This window comes from Zalophus californianus, chromosome 1 (assembly GCF_009762305.2).
Source record: "Zalophus californianus isolate mZalCal1 chromosome 1, mZalCal1.pri.v2, whole genome shotgun sequence".
Lineage (NCBI taxonomy): Eukaryota > Metazoa > Chordata > Mammalia > Carnivora > Otariidae > Zalophus > Zalophus californianus.
In genome coordinates, this window is record NC_045595.1 from 157423022 (window position 1) to 157441567 (window position 18546).

The 18546-nt window shown below is 41.4% G+C and overlaps 1 protein-coding gene across 4 annotated transcripts in view; it reads left to right on the plus strand.

The window, feature by feature from the left end:
* Positions 1-7815: 7815 nt before the first annotated feature.
* Positions 7816-18546, plus strand: part of USF3 (upstream transcription factor family member 3) — a 64798-nt gene continuing 54067 nt past the window's right edge. For all 4 annotated transcript variants that reach the window (XM_027585448.2, XM_027585445.2, XM_027585449.2 and 1 more), the window contains exon 1: positions 7816-8085. The gene's annotated coding sequence lies outside the window, so the exon portion shown is untranslated. The remainder of the gene's footprint in view (positions 8086-18546) is intronic.

Sequence of the window (18546 nt, forward strand, 5' to 3'; positions counted from 1 at the left end):
TTAAAAAAAATTCTTCCCACAAAGAAAATTTCAGGCCCAGATGGCTTGTCTTGTGAATTCTATCAAATATTTAAGGAGGAAATAATACACTTTTCAAGAAAACGGTGGAGGAAAGAATGTTGCCTAACTCATTTTATGAGAACAGCATTGTACCAGTTATTGGTACCAATATACCATTATAAGAAACCTGTAAAACATTACAAGAAAACTATAGACTAATACTCCTCATGAAGACAGGAAAACCCTTTAAAAAATTAGCAAATCAAATACAGCAATTTATTATTTTTTTAATGTTTTATTTATTTATTCATGAGAGTCAGAGAGAGAGAGGCAGAGGGAGAAGCAGGCTCCCCCCCTATCAGGGAGCCCGATGCAGGACTCGATCCCAGGACCCTGGGATCATGACCTGAGCCAAAGGCAGATGCCCAACTATCCGAGCCACCCAGGCGCCCCAAATACAGCAATTTATTAAAAGGTTATATCCCGATCAAATAAGATTAGTCCCAGGATTAAAAGTTTAATTTAACAATTGAAAATCAATTGGTGTAATTCATCATATTAACAAATTTAAAGGCAAAATGTGATTATCTCAGTAAGATGCAGAAAAAAGTATTTGACAAAATTCAATACTCATTCATGATAAAAACTTTAAGCCTATAGCTACCATCATACTTAATCCAGTGAAAAACTGGATTTTATACCTTTGGGAAGAAAGCAGGATGACTGTTCTAACCCTTCTACAATACGGCAGTGGAAGCTCTAGCCAGTCCAGTAAAACAAGAAAAAGAAATAATGAGCGTGCAAATTGGATAGGAAGAAAGAAAATGGTTTTTATGTGCACATGACATGAAGTAGAAATGCTATAAATTTTTTTTTTTAAGCTACTAGAACAGGGGCGCCGGGGTGGCTCAGTCAGGTAAGTGTCTCCCTTCAGCTCAGGTCATGATCTCAGGGTCCTGGGACTGAGCCCTACCTCAGGCTCCCTGCTCAGTGGGGGAGCCCTCTTCTCCCTCTCCCTTTGCCCCTCTCCCCGGCTTGTGCTCTCTCTCTCTCTCAAATAAATAAATAAAATATTTTTTTTTAAAAAAACTACTAGAACTAATAAGTGAGTGTAACAAGGTCACAGGATACAAATATCAATTGTATTTTTAGCTATAACAATTAGAAATTGGAATTTAAAAGATAACATTAAAAAAAAGGTAACATTTATAGTAGCATAAAATATGAGATATTTAGGGATAAATTTAATAAAATATATGCAAGACCTGGATATAGAAAGCTATAAAACACTCCTGAGAAAAATTTAAAAGATCCAAATAAATGGAGAGAGACAACATATGAATCCAAAGACTCAATATTAAGTTATAACTTCTTCCCAAATTGAATTATACATCACCCCCATCAAAATTTTAGCAGGCTTTTTTTTTAACTTGGCAAACTTAAGTCTGTATGGAAATGCAAGGATCTAGAAGAGTTGAAGCAATTTTTAAAGGAACAAGAAAACTGGAGGACTTATACTACTTGACTTCAAGACTTATAAAGCTTCAGTGATCAAATAGTGTGATATTAGTGTTAAGATTGACAAATAGATCACTGGAACAGAAAAGAGTCCAGGAATACAAGCATACATCAATAGACTTTTGTCCAAGGTAGAAAGACAGCTCAAGAGAGGAATGATGGTCTTTATAATTGGTGCTGGAAAAGCTGGATTTCCCAATGCAAAAACTAAATTTTGATCCATACTTTCACAGTATACAATTAATTTAAAATACACTCTGGATCTAAATATAAAACATAAAACCATAAAACTTCCAGAAAAAAATAGCAGAAAAAAATCTGTGTGACCTTGTATTGGTTAAAGATTTCTTAGATATGACACCATAAGTATGATCCATGGAAGAAGTAATTGATAAGTTGGACTAAAAATTAAGAATTACTATTTGAAAAATACTGCTAAGAGAATGAAAAGACAACCCAGGAACTAAGGGATTATTCAGCATATCACATATCTGATAAAGAATACATATCCAGAATATACAAAGAATTCTTGAAACTCAATAAATAACAACAACAAAAAACCAGTAAGAAGGACCAAAGATTTAAACAGCACTTCACAAAAGATAACAAATGGCTGATAAGTACATGAAAAGATGCTCAATATATTAGTCACTAGGGAAATGCAAATTATAGTCACAATGAAATACTACTACCCACCTATTAGAATGACTAAAATTTGAAAAGAATCACCATATTAAGTGTTGGCAAGGATATGGTACAATTCAAATTTCATACTCTCCTGGTAGGAAGATAAAAGGGTACGACTTTGGAAAAACAGTTTGGCAGTATTTATTTATTTATTTTTTTAAAGATTTTATTTGTGAGAGAGAGAGAGAGAGAGAGCACGTGAGCAGTGGGGAGGAGCAGAGGGAGAAGAGAGGCAGGCTCTCTGCTGAGCAGGGAGCCTGATGTGGGACTCGATCCCAGGACCCTGGGATCATGACCTGAGCCAAAGGCAGACGCTTCGGTGACTGAGCCACCCAGGCACACTATTTATTTATTATTTTTAATTGAATCATAGGTGACATACAATATTACAATAATTTCAGGTGAACAACTTAGTGATTTGACATTTATATACAGTAAGAATTGCTCACCATAATAAGTGTAACACCATCTGTCACCATAAAGTTATTACTATACTATTGACTATATTCCCTATGCTGTACTTTTCATCCCCTTGACTTATTTATAACTGGAAATTTGTACCTTTTAATCCCCTTCACCTATTTTTCCCATTTGCCCACCTACCTCCCCCTCTGGCAACTACCAATTTGTTCTCTGTATTTTCGAGTCTGTTTCTGGTTTTTGTTGTTGTTGTTTGTTCATTTGATTTGTTTTTTAGATTCCACATATGAGTGAAATCATGTGATATTTATCTTTCTCTGTCTGACTTATTTTACTTAGCATAATACCCTCTAGGCCCACCCATGTTGTTGCAAATAGCAAGATCTCAGTTTTTTATGACTAAGTTTGGCAGTTTTTTAGAAAAGATACACTTACCATATGACTCAGCCATTCCACTGGATATTTACCCAAGTACTAACCAAGGAAAATGAAAGCAAATGTCCCTAGAAAGATTTGTGCACAAATGTTCTAGCATCTTTATTTGTAATAGTCAAAAATTACAAACAGTCCAGCTCTTCTCCAACCTGAATATAGATAACATATCCATACAATTGAATACTACTTAGCAACAAAACCTAATAAATTATTGATACACACAACAAAGCAGATGAATCTCAAAAAAATGGTATGCTGAATGAAAAAAGATGGACAAAAAAGATTATACACTAAACGATTCCATTTACATAAAATTCTAGAAAATGAAAACGAATTATAGCAACAAAAAGCAGTTTAATGGTTGCCTGGAGAACAGGATGAGAGCAAGAGGAAGGAATTAACATGGAGAATGAGAAAATTTGAGGACAGGATGGATATATTATTTTTGATTGTGGAGATGGTTTCAAAGGTGTATACATATGTCAAAACTTACCACTGTTATACATTTTATTTATTATTTATGTATTTATTTTTAATGTAAGCTCTATACCCAACATGGGGCTTGAATTCTGGACCCCAGAACAAGAGTTACATGCTCTACCAACTGAGCCAGCCAGGGGCCCCATCTCGTACATTTTAAATATGTTCAATTTGTTGATGGTCAGTCATACCTCAGTAAAACTATTTTGCTTTTGATTTGTAAAATCACAGATGGGTGAAGATATTTGCACAGCACATATCTGAGAAAGGACTTTTTATCGAGAACATACAAAGAACTTTCACAATTCTGTAAGACAAGCATCCTGATTTAAAAGTGGGCTAATGATCTGAACCCTTGGGGCGCCTGGATGACTTAGTCGTTAAACGTCTGCTTTCAGCTCAGGTCATGATCTCAGGGTCCTGGGATGAGCCCCGTATTGGGCTCCCTGCTCAGCGGGAAGCCTGCTTCTCCCTCTCCCTCTGCTCCTCCCCCCACTTATGCTCTCTTTCCCTCTCTCTCTCTCAAATAAATAAATAAAATCTTAAAAAAAAAAAAGATTTGAACACTTTACCAAAGATGCAACTGGCCAATAAACAGGCAAAAATATTCTCAACATAACTAGTAATTAGAGAAATGCAAATTAAAATCATGGGGAACCACGTCATTCCCACTATAATGGCTGGAATTAAAAAGACTGACAATATGGAGGTTCCTCAAACAGTTGAAAATAGAGCTACCATACGATCCAGCAATTGCACTACTGGGTATTTACCACAAAGATACAAATGTAGGGATCCGAAGGGGTAGGTGCACCCGAATGTTTATAGCAGCAATGTCCACAATAGCCAAACTGTGGAAAGAGCCAAGATGTCCATCGACAGATGAATGGATAAAGAAGATGTGGTATATATACACAATGGAATATTATGCAGCCATCAAAAGGAATGAGATCTTGCCATTTGCAACGACGTGGAGGGAACTGGAGGGTGTTATGCTGAGTGAAATAAGTCAATCAGAGAAAGACATGTATCATATGACCTCACTGATATGAGGAATTCTTAATCTCAGGAAACAGAGGGTTGCTGGAGTGGGGGGGCGTGGGAGGGATGGGGTGGCTGGGTGATAGACATTGGGGAGGGTATGTGCTATGGTGAGCGCTGTGAATTGTGCAAGACTGTTGAATCACAGATCTGTACTTCTGAAACAAATAATGCAACATATGTTAAGAAAAAAGGAAAAGAAGAAGATAGCAGGAGGGGAAGAATGAAGGGGAGTAAGTCGGGGGGGTGGGGGAGACGAACCATGAGAGACGATGGACTCTGAGAAACAAACTGAGGGTTCTAGAGGGGAGGGGTGTGGGGGAATGGGTTAGCCTGGTGACGGGTATTAAAGAGGGCACGTTCTGCGTGGAGCACTGGGTGTTATGCACAAACAATGAATCATGGATCACTACATCAAGAACTAATGATGTAATGCACGGTGATTAACATAACAATAAAAAATTAAAAAAAAAAGACTGACAATATCCAGGTTTGGTGATGATGTGGACTCTCTGGAATCTGCATACATAGCTGTTGAAAATCAACCACGCTGGAAAACAATTGGGCAGTTTCCACGGGAAATACGGAAGTTGGTTTCAAGAGATGACCATTCACTTGCCTCTCTGCCATTTATTTCTGAAATCTTCCAGAAAGAATAACGCCAGCTTGGAGCCTCTGTCGCCCAGCTCGCAGATCAGCGTTCGGGGCTCCCAGGGAGACCCCACGGACCTGGCACCAAAGGGCGCGATGCGCCCAGAAGTCGGGAAGAGGACAGCACACCGCTCGTGTTCGCGCCCCACCAGGCCCCGCACTCGGGTTCCCAGGAAGGAGGCACACTGCACAGCCCCTGCCTCTGGGGACACGAAGGGGACAGATAGGAGAGCTGAGAGCAGCCCTGCCGAGCCGCAACTCCCCAGACCACGCCCTCCGGCGTGCTGTCAGCGTCCACCTTTCCTAGTCAAACATCCCCAGCAATAGAGAAAAAGAGTTGTTAGGAAATGCAATTGAAGATGCAAGCAAGGGGCTTGTACCTCATGCAAACAGTCTTTCAGAGCCACTGAAGGGTCTTAAGTATGTGAGTGAAAACCAGAGTCACCCGGACCGTGTGAAAAATAGACTTGGCCTGGAGGCAGGGAGACCAGTTTCACTTGGCCACCGTATTTTATCACCAGTATATGTACAGCAAACACATGCCAGCTAGCCCGAAAATTGGACTGGTGCGGTTATTTGATGTCATCCTCTCCTATCCAGTGCAGTAAACCGATGTTGAATGCACAAAGCCAATAGAAAGATCTATGATTAGGATTTAACCTTCAGTTAGGAATGACGATAACATTAAAAAGCTAACATTCGATCTTATCAAACAGAAACTCTTCTTATTTAACACTTCTAAATTGTGCTAGGAAGGCGTTCATGTGTTATTTTTAACAGTGGTCCAAAGAAACTCTTAAATTCTGTTTTCTTGAACCATCAAAACTTATTTTACTTTAGACTCGATAAACTGTAGTTGTTCAGAAAATCATACACACCCTGGATATGATATTTATTAACCAGAATAGTTTTAAGATTATATTTATTTATTTGAGAGAGACAGAGGGAGAGCACGAGCGCGGGGGCGGGGGGTGGTGGTGGAGGGGGGCGGTGTCAGAGGGAGAGGGAGAAGCAGGCTCGGGGCTGAGCAGGGTGCCTGTTGCTGGGCTCCAACCCAGGACCCCGGGATCATGACCTGAGCCAAAGGTAGCCGCATAACGGACTGAGCCACCCAGGTGCCCCAACCAGAATAGTTTCTTAACAAGAATACCTTGTATTCTGATCACAGTGGAAATTATTTCCTACAGCTGGACATATTAATACTCTATAATTTCATGAAGGTGCTATTAGCATTACTATTAGGTTCTGAATTGTAGAGTCTTTCTCACCTGCAGCTTTAATTTGGTTGTGCTAAGTCCATTCAGAGGCTAATTAGAACTATATATGCCGAGATAGATGAAAATTTTAAAGAAAAAAAGTGTAAAAGTTCCACAGTTTATAAGCAACGTTAACGGCTTTCTGTTTTATCATATTCTTTATAAACTGCTGTACAAACATTAAGATGCAGTTACTGTTTAACTTTACACTTTTTTCTCAATAGAAGGTCAGCATCTTCTGTACACAGGCTCAAATAATTCCCAACGTGCCATGCCCTGTGTGCACCTTCTGGAAGTTACCTGGTCTGGCCCATGGACATCTAATATCTGGGACAATTCCAAACCTGGTTGTGGAAGCGCCTGGAAATCTTTCACTACCACTAGGTGGAGGACACCTGTTTCAAGAGGGGGAAGAGTTATGAAATACGAAGCGAAAAGAGGAAAAGGGAGTTATGATCACCTTTCCAGAGCTCCAAACCCATTAGGGAGTTAGAGGACCCTCGGGTCTCCATCCATTACTCGCTCGCTGCTCTACACCTCTCAAATGTAGGTCTCTAGGAACGCAAGCTTGAAGTTCCCAACCCCATCCCCCAATGCCACATACTGTTTTCCCCCAATTGGGAGGCCCCCAGGACGTTTCTGAACACGGTCATCTCCACTTCTAAGGAATCTGTGCTTTGTTGCAAATGAAGGATGACAGATTACCATATCCTACAAATTCGAGCGCAGTCGAGACGTCTGGATTCTCTTCTTCCCCACTTCTTGTGACGGAGGCATCATTCTCCTTCCTACCCTCTAAGCTAAGAGGAGCTCTCTAATCGTTCCTGCAAGCCTCCCATGCCCTCTTCCTTTTCAGTTTTTCCACTTCCAAACTGTTGAAAGAGGTGACAGGCAGCGCAGAGAACAAGATACAAAGTAGTTTCTAAAAACACCTCCTTTTCTAGGGTCTCAAGGCGTCCCCTTTAAGGAACCAGGCCCACCTCTCTCTCAGTCACCTACTGGCTTTCCTTGCTGCCCATCACTCTACCTTTAAGAATATTTCCTGTTCCTTCAACCCAACTTGCACACCTCCGCCCCCCGGCCCTCCTCATTGGGCCGCCCGAGGCCCGTTCACTCTTCGGTTTTCCCTCCATCTCCTCCCGCCCTCTAGCCTAGCGCATCGGTGTCCGGGTTCTGATTGGCTACCACGGCAGCCTCCCCGGGGCCGGGTTGGTGGGCTGAGTGGCAGGGGCGGGAGCGCGGCGCACTCAGGGTAGGCTGTTCGCGTGCCGAGCGGCGGCCGCGGGAGGGGCGGGGAGGGGCGGGGAGGGGCGGGGGGAGGGGGGCTGGGAAAGTTGAGGCCGAGCTGCCGCCGGGTCTCCGGCCTTGAGGGCTTGGGCTCGCAGCGGCGGCGGTGGCCGCAAGAAGAGGCAGCGGGGGCGGGGGGAGAGGAGGGCCTGGGCCCGCGCTCCCCCAGCCCCAGAGGAGCAGGCGGCGGCTGCGGACGGAGAGATTCGCCCGGGCGGTCGGACACCCCTGCCGTACCCGCTTGGGATCATGACCCAGGCGGGGGTCGCCGCCGCCGCTGCCGCCGCGGCCGAGACCGCGCAGCCCGCGGGTGAGTGACTGCGGGAGGGGGCCGCTGACAGCCGGGGCGGGGGGCGGGGGCCGGGGCTGCGGGGGCGGCTCCGGGGGGCGGCTCCGGGCTCTGCTCCACCCACCCCCTCCCGGTCCGGGAGACTAGGGCTTCGCAGAGTGTGTCTCCTTCTTGGGGACCCCTGAGTGGAGAGCCTGGTGGGGTGCGAGCGTGGGCGCTGCGCCTGCCCCTCTTCCCCCCGACCTCTGGCGCCCCGCGCCCCCTGGTGCCAGGCGGGTGGGGGACTCGGGCTGCGGCCCGGCCCCCAGATACGCGCGGGGCGAAAGAGGCTCCACGCTGCCCTGGGTGCATAAAGACCCGGGCATCCAGGTTCACACCGGATGGCCTTTGCCTGCCTCCTTCACCTTTTCCTGTCTCCTTCGTCCTCTCTTCTTTCCTTGCTCTCTGATTTTTTCCTCGGACCCACTGGTCAGACTTATGCGACTTGCTTTTTAAGTCTCACCCCCTATAGTCAGAGAGTTAGGCTTGCGTTTTCTTTTTAGAAGCTTTTCTTTTCCTTTTTAAATAGAATCGGTACAAGCGAATGGTCAGTTCTTGAAATCTGGCTCCATATTTCTTTTTCATGTTTCACATTTTGATTGTTGGATTTTCCTGTACTCACTGCCCCCGACGGTTCCGTTGGGATATGGTCCTTCGAGTTTATCAACTTTATCTGCAAATAAGAAACTGCACAAACCTACCTATGTGTGTTCTATGGGCTTCCAACTTATGTTCTCCACACCATTTTTACCATTAAGTAGATATAGTGACCTAACACCACCAAAAATAAGATAGTTGTGGCTAACTTGATTTCGCATAAAGAAGACAGTTGCTTACCTATAAGCCAAGTACACATTTCTTGAATAGACACTTTGGTGAGTAACATGGACCCTGAAGCATATTCGTATCTTTGCTTTTTCTTTAAAAACAAGTGAGCAAACCATCCAACCTGCTTTTTGAAGGATCAACAGGCTGTCATACTCTCTAAACATCTTGATGATTTTTTTCTCCCACAAACACTGGTTAATGTAGCACAGAGTTAGTGTATGCGATACATTTGTTGTTTCCCTTTATTTGTGAAGTATTCTGACACTATTTGTTACAAAATAATCAAAGTACTTTGTAATCATTGCACATCTGAAACCAAGAATAGTATATAATGTCTTTGGTACTACAAGAATGAATACTTAATCTCACATTTTGCTGTGGCCTAAGTAATATTCTTGTACATGTAGGTATTACACTCTCTTTATATTTAAAAGAGAAATTTTGTAAAATCCAAACATGGATGCAGCCTAGAACATTCCTTAATATGAAAACACTTCACTACAGGGATATAAGGGCAGCATAGGATTGAAGTATTTATTTTCTAAGTTAGTTGTCTGTAGGACATCATGGAAATAAAATTCTAAGTTTCAGACTGTGCAGTCCATGGACCCATCACGTGGAGAGAAGTTGATGGGTTATTTTCTAATTTTCAGAGCTTAGCATTGTCAACAAGGGAAAAGAAACACTAAGAAAACAGAATGTTTAACTCAGGTTAGAAGATAAGCTTCAACAGGTAATCAGTCGCCAGAGGTATAATTTTTAAAGTTCCCCAGGTGTTTCTATTTAGCAGGCATGGTTTGACAACTACTGAGTCTAGAACAGTGTCCAAGCCACTAGGCCTGTGTTCCAGGCTCTGCTAAATCAGGCCTTCATTCGTGTGTCCAGTTTTTACCCAGTGCTTCCAAATCCTTGGACCTCCTCACGGTCCCACAACTGTGTAGTTCAGATCTCTGCTTTTGTTAATGACATTGGTCTTTCTCAGCATGTGGACAGCCCTCCCTGTGCTCCTCTCCCCACCGATGATAGTTCTAACTCTACTTTTATGAAGGTTTTTCTAATAGCTCTCTCTAACTCTTACTGATTGGCTCCCTTTGAACTTTTATGCCATATATTGTTTAAAAGAATCCTTTTATACTTATACCCTGTGGTGGTTTAATTTCTTTTGTGTATGTGTTTCATTACTCTCAAGCTTAACAGCAAAGAGTATTTTACTTTTTGGCTCTTCTACAGTGGTTTGCTATGAGTTGGATTGGTTTGCTTTGGAATCCTTCTGACCCTGCTTGCAACCCTAGTTTCAGGTTTGATTCTATTTCAGATGTTTCTGTTGTAGCTTTCTCACACCTTGACTTGCATTGAATTCATGTATGGATGTCAGTGTCTTCCATATCTTTTCCTGATTTCTTCAGTAGGTTAATTATTTTCTCCTCTGTGGCCTCATAACATCTTGTACTTATTTCTGGGTTAAGGCTGATGCCATTGCCAAAGGTACGTGTTTATCCATCTTTTCCACCAGACGCTACCTAGAACCTCCATGTTGAGCAACTCCTGTGGTATGTTTCATGTTGTATTCTATTTTTTTTTTTTAAAGATTTTATTTTATTTGACACAGAGAGAGAGAAAGAGTGCACAAACAGGGGGAACGGCAGAGGGAGAGGGAAAAGCAGCCTCCCTGCGGAGCATGGAGCCTGATGTGGGACTCATCCCAGGACCCTGGGACCATGACCTGAGCCGAAGGCAGTTGCTTAACCGACTGAGCCACCTAGGCACCCCTCTCTTTTTTTTTAAAGTAGGCTCTACACCCATCACGTTGTATTCTTAGATACCATTGCAGCATGGCAAAGCTGCAACTCCCAACATAGGAACTGTGTTCTCTAAATCTTTGTAATTTTATTTATTTATTATTTTTTTAAAGATTTTATTTTTAAGTAATCTCTGCACCCAACATGGGGTTTGAACTTACAACCCTGAGATCAAGAGTCGCATGCTCTACCGACTGAGCCAGCCAGGTGCTCCTATCTTTGTGATTTTAGGACCTAACGTAGCACTTGTCATTCGTAGGGACTTAATAAATGTTTGTTGAATGAGTAAATGACTGCCATGTTATATATCATGCAGAGATAGCCCTATACATCTTTAGCATAGGTTGATTTGACATTGATTGATTTGCTATTAAATATTTTTATGTCTTCTATTCTGAATTTGTTAAGGGTTAGTGGAATTCAAGTAATTATGGTTTCGGCAGACCCCTTAAACTTGTAATCTTACTTCCAATATGCATGGGGATATATAGCTTGAGTCTTTTACTCTGAGCTCTGGTTATCCATAAAATATTTGTGGAACTCTCACTAAGAGAAAAGCTTTTAACTGTTCAATTGGATAATTTTTCTTTTTCTCATTAAATTTTCCATATGAGTACAATTGTACTCCTTCAGAAGGCCAGATCTTTTAATTAGATCAGTAGAGCATGATAAATTGCTCCTATTAATGTGCTAATACTATGTTTTAAATTCAGTTCATCAAGTATTTATTGAGTGCTTACCATGTGCCTAATACTACAGGTGCTAAAGAGTACAGAAATAGTAAACATTGGGAACTAGCTCTTAAGAAGTTTTTCGACTTATGGAAGGATTGGGGAACACCATATCAAATAATTAAGGGACTGAGCACAGTGTTCATTAGGTGCTAATTTAAATATGAGTACCTCAAATCTAAGATGCAGTGGTTAATGCTATGGAAAATTAAGAAAGAGCAGATACTGGGACCGCTGGGTGGGTCAGTTGGTTAAGTATCTGCCTTTGGCTCAGGTCATGATCCCAGGGTCCTGAGATCAAGTCCTGCATCGAGCTCCCTGCTCAGCGGGGAGCCTGCTCCCTTTACCTGCCACTCTCCCTGCTTGTGCTCTCTCTGACAAATAAATAAATAAAATCTTAAAAAAAGAGAAAGACCAGATATTCTTTCAATAGACATTTATTACTCCCATATACTGAGTACTAATTGTTGAGGATACAAACATAAAAGATGTGGTTTCTACCATTTAGAAGCTTTACAGGCTAGTGGGAAAAACCAGTAAGCATGTAGAGTATATTTCATATTAAGACATTGTGGAGTATTATGTCAGGATATTTGGGACTAACCTCTAGGAATCAGAGAAAGTTTCAAAGAGGATAATTAGAAGTTTTCAGTTGGAAGGTTGATATGAACTAACAGGTACAAGGCATGGAAATGAGAGGGAGCATTTCTTGATTAAGGAGTTGCAAGTAGATTGATATCAGTAGAAAGTGGCATGTTAAAGAGTATGGACTTTGGAGTCAGACAAATTTTTATTCCTGATATCTTTGAGCCCTTACAGGTCTTGCCTGTGTAGGGTAGCAGTAGTTTACTGGTAACTTCACTGCTAGTGGTAGTACAAAGAGGTACCCCAGGATTCTTCCAGTTTCCATCTATGCTCCTGTACCTTCCCTTTCAAGGATTTTATTTATTTATTTGACAGAGAAAGAGAGAGCGTGTGAGAGAGGGAACACAAGCAGGGAGAGTGGGAGAGGGAGAAGCAGGCTTCCTGCTGAGCAGGGAGCCCGATGCGGGGCTCGATTACAGGTCCCTGGGACCATGACCTGAGCCGAAGGCAGATGTTTGACTGAGCCACTCAGGTGCCCCTAAATAAATAAAATCTTAAAAAAGAGTTAATAGTATTTGAAAAAGCAGAGCAAAGTGGAAAGGTCATTTCAGTGGGCAAGTAGCATAGATTTAGCAAAAAATGGATAGCTGATAAGGAGCACAAGGAAGAACCTGTCTGGATTGGAGAGGAGAGAAGGTAGATGGGGCATGATTAGCTTGATAGCCTTGCTCCTGTGTGTGTTGTATTAAGTAAGTGGATGAGTGCGACTGGCCCGTGAAGAAGGTGGTGTTAGGTAGAGTCATGAAAGCTAGGACCCAAGAGTTTGGATTTGATCCAGTGGATAGTGGAAAATAGTACTGTAGATTCTAGAGCAGGGGAGGCACATGCTGAGTACTGTGACTTGAAAAGATTACTGAGACACTGGAATATGAAACCACTGAAGAATAGGGGAAAGACTTGGAGATAAGAAGACTATTAAGAGCCAGACATGTGTAAAACAGGGCCTAATCTGAGGTGGTAGGAATAAACAGGAGAAGATGAACATTGTGAAAAGAATTGATAGGATTTGGTGAGAAAATCTGCAGATTACTTTTGGGTTTAGAGCCAGGTTAAAGTTTTTGGTGTCATTGATAAAATGGAGAAACTAGAAGAAAGTCTCTTACGAGGCAGGGCAATTCAGTATGTTGCAAAGACTTGTTAATTGGTTTTGAAATGAAATGTTCTGAAGAGAAGTTGCCCAACCAGAGGTTTGGAGCAAGATCTGTGTTGAAAGTTGACTTTATTATAAATAGGTAATGCCTTTTACACAGAAACAGTTTGAAACTTTGTAGAGAGAAAGTAAATAGAAAAGCAAAGGGCATTGAGCCTTGGAAGTCAGAATGAGAAACAAGGATTCCTGTGAGAGCAAGATGATGCGTAACTGGGAACCAGGAAGACAACTGAGGAGAGAAAATGTGGAGAAAAGGGAGACAGTGGCAGCCTCCAATCCTGCAGAGAGGAGAGGGAAGGCAGAGAAAAACCTCTCGTGTGGGGAGCAGTCGTCGTGACCTCTAAGAAAGCAATTTTGGTTGGTGGGAACAATCAGGAGACTCTGCCATGGGTTAGGAGGGACTGGCCAATGAAGGAAAGATGAGAAGTTTCAGAGGAGTAGTAGGCGAGAAATGGAATGATGGACAGAAAAGGCCGTGCATTCTTATTTAATAACCTCCATATTTTGGAAGCAAAAGTGAAGTGGTTAAGGAGGAAATAAAGTGCTAAAGAGAAAGGAATCAAATATAGAGTCCCTCTCCATAGATGGAAGAGTTAGCTTTAGGATGTTCTGGTGGGCTGAAAGGACAGACGCATGGGTAGAGTTCTGTTATGGTATATGTGGGATACAGTTAAGGAACTGGTACCAGGTGACCTCCATCCTCCCAGTGAATTAGGGGGAAAATGGAAAAAAGGCAACTATTGTGTATTGAGCACTAGCTATGTACCAGACACTTTGCTTGATCCATTAAATGGATTATCATGTAAACTCATAACAGTCCTCCCAGAGGGTGGTAATAATTTCTCAGTCTTAAATGTGAAGATGCCAAGACTTCAAGAAATACTTACTTTATCTATTTATTTTATGGAGGAACTTTAAAAAAATTTGTTTTTTTTAAACTAATCTCTATACCCACCGTGGGGCTTGAACCTGCAACTCTGAGATCAACAGTCGCACACTCCATGGACTGAGCCATCCAGGCACCCCAAGGAATACTTACTTTAAAACCAAATAGCTAGTGAATGCCAGCTTTAAGATTTGATTCTGGGGAGGCAGGGCACGCCTGGGTGTCTCAGTCGTTAAACGTCTGCCTTCAGCTCAGGTCATGATCCCAGGGTCCTAGGATCGAGCCCCGCATCGGGCTCCCTGCTCCGCGGGAAGTCTGTTTCTCCCTCTCCCGGTCCCCCTGCTTGTGTTCCCTCTCTTGCTCTCTCTCTGTCTGTCTAAATAAATAAATAAAATCTTAAAAAAAAAAAAAAGATTTGATTCTAGGTCTGCTATCAAGGGCTATTCCCATTCACCTATACCATTCATTCATTAATTTGAGGTAACGGATATATGAGGTCTTAGTGATTATAGTGGTTATGCCTCAGAATTACATTTGGGGTCTTAAAAAATTCCTGCACCCTGCCCCAGTCATTCACTCCTTCACCAGCATACTTATTGATTACCTGCTATATTAAGGTTCTCCAGAGAAACAGAACCAATAAGGATATATATCACAAGATGAGCCCAAAGCATGAAATAGTGCCAAAAAGTAAGGAAGCACTAAAAAAATGGGGGTGGGAGAGAGGTGGGATCATGTGAAAAGGACGTAGGAGCCAGCCCGGAAGAGTGCCCAGTGGCCAAAGCCTGAACGATTTCAACAATGAAGTAACTGTAGCATTCTATTGACCCGAAGGATAAAATAAGTATTTCCTTGAGTTCATACTGATATAAATAAATGATTGAATAAATGAACTGGGGAAGAAGAGACAAATCTCCTTTGCAGAATAATTGTAAAAAATATATATAGATACTCCCTTCTCTAAGAGATATAGATGGAGATTAGTTCCCCTCTCGTTGAGTGGGCTAGACTTAGTACCTACTTCCAAAGAATAGAGTATGGAAAGGGAAAATTAGTAATACAGCCGTAATTACTTGTGTCATGTTAACAGGACATTTCAGGAGGAAAGCTGGTGTGAGAGACTACATCTTAAATCTTTTAGTATGATCTGAGTCATTTAAATCTTTTAGTATGTGTAACTTAACTTGTGTGACTTAAATCTTTTAGTATGATCTGAGTCATTTAATATAGGGACGTTTTATTTGTATAATGAGAAAATCTAGGGGTGCCCGGGTGGCACAGTCAGTTGAACGACGACTCTTGGTTTCTGCTCAGGTCATGATCTCAGGTTCATGAGATCGAGCCCTGTGTCAGGCCCCTTGCTCAGCACAAAGTCTGCTTAAGACTCTCTTTCTCCCTCTGCCCCTCCCTGCCTCTAAAATAAATAATCTTTAAAAAATCTAGGTAAGTTACAAAAAGAATTAAAAATAGGAAAATAAGGACACATCCTTATTAGTGTTCAAAAGCTGGGAAGGGTGTTGTCTAAAGATCAAAAAATGGAGGAATTTATGAAAAATGCAAAGCATATGGGATCAGGTTGATGGCAAAACCATACAGTGTGGAGAAATCTGCAACTCAATATAGACTTAAAGGTGAAACAGTAGGAAAGTGAGTTTTCCCACTGCAGTTCTGGAAAATCCCAAAGCTCAGAGACTTTGAAAAGGAGGAGTGGGTAGAGGTTGGTTGTCTTAGTCCGTTCAGGCTGCTATAACAAAATATCATAGACTGGGCGGCTTGTAAACAACAGATACTTATTTCTCACAGTTCTGGAGGCTGGACATCCAAACCATGGTGCTGGCATGGTTGGATTCTGGTGAAGGTCTTCTTCCAGGTTGCAGACTACCTACTTCATGCTGTACCCTTCACGTGGTGGAAGGGTCAAGCAAGCTCTTTGGGCCCTCTTTCATAAGGGCACTGATCCCATTCACGAGGACTTTACCCTCATGACCTGAACATTTCCCAAAGGCCCTACCTCCTAATACCTTGGGGGTTAGGATTTCAACATACGAGTTTTGGGGGAACACAAACATTCAGACCATAGCAGTGGTCAAAGGTAATTAATTGGGGCGCCTGGGTGGCTCAGTCGGTTAAGCGACTGCCTTCGGCTCAGGTCATGATCCTGGAGTCCCAGGATCGAGTCCCATATCGGGCTCCCTGCTTGGCGGGGAGTCTGCTTCTCCCTCTGACCCTCTTCCCTCTTGTGCTCTATCTCTCATTCTCTCTCTCTCAAATAAATAATAAAATCTTAAAAAAAAGTAATTAATTAGCAGACTTCAGAACAACCGTAGCGGGACAAATTCGGATACCTAATTACAGTGTTAACGTGCAGGGCTAAGCTATTAGAACATATTTATATAAATTGAGGGTGTCTCCATCATGGGCTTTAGGGTCAGAGAGAGAATCAGGGTTATACTTTAGAGAACTTCTGGTTGTCACTGTGAATGTGGAGCTCCTTCCTTTGGAAGGCACCCATCTAGTTGTTCAACTTCTCCATCAGTGTGTGATACTTTTGACAGCCAGAACTCTTATAATCAGCATGCACATTCATGGGAGGGAGAAGAATGATTTTTACATGTATTAAAGTATTGGTTCTTAGTGGTGGATGCACATTAAAATCAAGTAGGGAGCTTTCTTTAAAAAGATGATTTCTCTAATGCATCCAGAATTAAGAATCATTGTGTTGGGGAAACCCAACTTTATATGCCAATTCAGTTAACTGATCCTCACTAAATATTTAAGGTAAAACCAAGAGGATGAAAAACTGAACAAAAGAAGCTGAACAAAAAGAAGAATTGATCTTTGAGAAAACAAATTGTAATGGACAAAAGATAACATTTTTGTCCAAAAAAACCCTAAACTATTTGAGAGCATGTAATTTCCATAATATAGCAATGGGTGCTATGAAAAAGAGATGAGAATAAGAAAGTTTTTGGAAATTTGGAAACATGTTTTCTGAAATAAAAACTTCAATAGCAGGCCGAATAGCAGCATGGTTGTATTAGATGACTAAATTAATGAACTAGATGATTAAACCAAGGAGTTCTAAAATAAGGTACAAAAGGACAAAGAAGAAAATTATGAACTGTTGGACATGCAAAATAGATCTAGGAGGAGAACTAACCACTCTAAAGCTAAATTTCTGCATGGTTGCAGTAAGTGCTTGGCATGGGAGATGGTCGGTGGGCAGTTGGTGGGTAACATATAGAGCTGTTAAAACTTTTGTGGTGGGAGGGGAGGAGACCATAGATACTGTTTTTAATAGGAGGAAAATAGATTTAAATTTTAATATTAAGATACTTTATTGATAAGCAATTCCTTTTCTCTCAGTTTTACCCTCTCAGCTTTGCTTCTCTTTGTGTACACTTTAATCCCCTAACTGGCTTCTTTTTCTCGCAAGATGTCTGTATTTGAAATTATATGCTTTCTCTTAAAGAGAAATTTTCCAAAAAATTGGAAAGGGAAAGAGCGTAGCTACCCACACCATCAGAGGAACGTCCTGAGGTTTGCTGGTTTGGACCAGTCTGAAACTGGTCACGTGCCCAGACACGCCAGTGACGACAGGGAAGCGCAAGGGCTGAGTTAGACCTACGTGCCTAAGCGAAAATTGGGGAATTGCATGAAGTGGAGAGGAGAAAGTAGCAAATGTCCACTGTAGTATGTTTCTTAAAATTGTTAGGGAAATTCATAAATCAAACAGATAAAAAAGGAAAACGCTATTGAGGAAAATAAAAAACCAGGCAAGGAAAAGTATAAAAGTGGGGGTGGGAGGAGACAGAACAGAATATGAGCATATGGGACAATATTTACAATAAATATGACTGGAATAAATTCTCTCTTTTTTTCTTCTTTTTTTAAAAAAGGCTCTTAGATTATGTAGAACCAAATTTGGTTACTTCAGACAAATATAAAACAAAATAATGCAGTTTAAAAATAAAATACACATATGCATACCCTGGGCAAGTGTTGAGTAGAAGAAAATACACAGTAATTTGTTATCAAAGTTTATTTCAAAGAGCAAACATTAACTTTTAAAAATATTTACTATGACTTTATGCCTAAGGAGCTAATAATACGCACTCTTCCGAATACTCATATAACACTTAACAAAAATATATCATGTAAGAGGGCCACAAGGAAAACCTCAAATTCTTTTTTTTTCTTCAGTTTATTTATTTAAGTAATCTCTACACCCAGTGTGGGGCTCAAACTCACAACCTGGAGATCAAGAGCCACAAGCGCCACTAACTGACCAGCCAGGCACTCCTAAAAATTAGATACTATTTGTTGCCAATCATAATACAAGGAAAAGGTTCATATATATAAATTAACAAAAGGGGAGCCAAAAAAGAAATAAAACTACTTGGA